The sequence below is a fragment of the Brassica oleracea genome, chromosome C4 (genome assembly GCF_000695525.1).
Source record: "Brassica oleracea var. oleracea cultivar TO1000 chromosome C4, BOL, whole genome shotgun sequence".
NCBI classification, from domain to species: Eukaryota; Viridiplantae; Streptophyta; class Magnoliopsida; order Brassicales; family Brassicaceae; genus Brassica; species Brassica oleracea.
The window spans coordinates 23528540-23530589 of NC_027751.1; positions in this window are offsets into that span (position 1 = coordinate 23528540).

The following is a 2050-nucleotide window of genomic DNA, read 5'->3' on the forward strand; positions in this document are numbered from 1 at the left end:
CTTCTCTAGGCCTATCCATACTCTTATGCCTCTACACAAGTTGCAATACTCATCAACTAACAACTACCTTCAACCAGTTCTCACATTAATTCACACACACACACACAAGGTGAATTCTCACAAATGGACACATGATCTCAATCATTTGGCTAGGTGATCAAAGGGTCTAATATGGATGAAGAGGACGATTCAATGCAATCATTTTAAGGTGGTAATCACTCAAGAATCAAGGAGCTTGATCATTATGCAAAATTTATCTAAGACTAGGAGCAATTCATGCATACATGGATCCATCCTCATCATTCTACCCCATTCCTAAGTGATTACAAATTCTACACCATTTTCATTCATCCCATAACCCAAAATGAAAAGCACTCACGTCACTTACCCAATGAACAACATTCTTTTCTTAAGACTTGACCACTAAGGACCTCTTATTCACTTTTCACATTTCTAAGCTCTAACACTTTTTATTATCCATTCCCCACTATCTTATTGAATCTTTTTTTTTTCTTTTCTTTTTTCTCTTTTCTTTTTCATATTTTTCTTTTATAGAGGGGGAAAGTCTCAAACAATACAATCAAGAGCTTTCTTATCTTTTTATTCTAGGTCCCTAGGGCTTTTCTTTCTCATGACAATCTTTTGTTCATCAATCTCAACTTTATCACTTCTCAAACCCAAGATATAAACCTTTAAGGAACAAAGACCCCACTCACCATCCTAGAAGCTAGCTCAAATGATGACCCTATGCTAGCAAGAGGTGAGAACAAATCCATGTCGCTCCCAATACTCTCAAGATTTTGCAAATGTCAAACTATCAAAAGAGGCCTCACTCATGCAAATCAATGTAGGCTTCAAAGAATGGCTAGGGTTCAAGGGGAAGGAAGAGCCATTTGGGGTAACAAAGAGTGGTACAATGGGGAAAGATAACCCAAATGTGTATGAGACCCATGATCAAGTATGAAAATGCCCATATGCAGGAGAGATTAAGTTCATTCAAGTTTAAGTTCAGGTTGGAGCTGGTTTCAAGAACAATGCCAATATCAAGCAAGCAAACAAGTTTCAAGAAGAGGTTTCAAGGCCCGAAGCATGCGAGCCTTTCAAAAGATGCTTAAGCTACTTGATATGTTTAACTAGGGTGTCAAATTCAGTGCAAACAAGTATTCTATACAAGGCAATATCAATCAGCTGCTCCATATGCAAGTGAATGCATCCTATATGCTTTAGACTCAATCTTAAGAATGCAAGTGATGCAACTACATGATTCAAAAATTTCAATTTTTTTTTTGGTTTTACTATGCATATATGTATGTACAATTCAATGCATGAGACTCAAAATCATCAAAGAAAACATGATCAAATACTTGGTACCTCCCCCACACTTAAATCACACAGTCTTTGTGTGAGTAAGGGAGAGATACCCAAAGGAAAGCAATATGCAAAGATAAACTGGTATGTACAAGATTAAGGTTAAGGAGTACCTCTGATGGAGTGCTGGAAAAGGCAGTGGTGTCTAGGGAGCAATGTCTGGCCGCTTTCCTCCTCAGCCCAAGGGTCTTAAAAACGAAGATCCTACTGATATGTACAGGGATAGCCATGAGACTTCCTCCCAAGTGAGCTTATTTTAAGTCTCTAGCTTGACTTTCCTTCCTTTGGCTAGTGAGAAGGAGGGTCCTTCCCACCTTCAAGAGTGATGGTGAGGACGTGGGAGAGAAGCTTTGAAGCTTGATTGGATCATTTTGGAGCTGAGGAGTGATGATGGCCCTTGCACTTGAGAATGGCTTAGACCTTCCCTTGCACTTGATTTTGTACTCAATGGTCCCATCCTTAAGCTTCATTGGTGGACACTACAAGAAAACAGCGGTATTCTGACGGACATTCCGACGGAAAATGAAATCCTCGGAATATCCCGAGGAATTTCCGAGGAAATTCCGAGGAAACACAAAATTTGGTTTCCTCGGAATTTCCTCGGAAAATACCGACGGAATTCCGAGGAAATATCAATCCGTCGAAATATTCCGAGGAAATTCCGAGGAAAAATGTGTTCCTC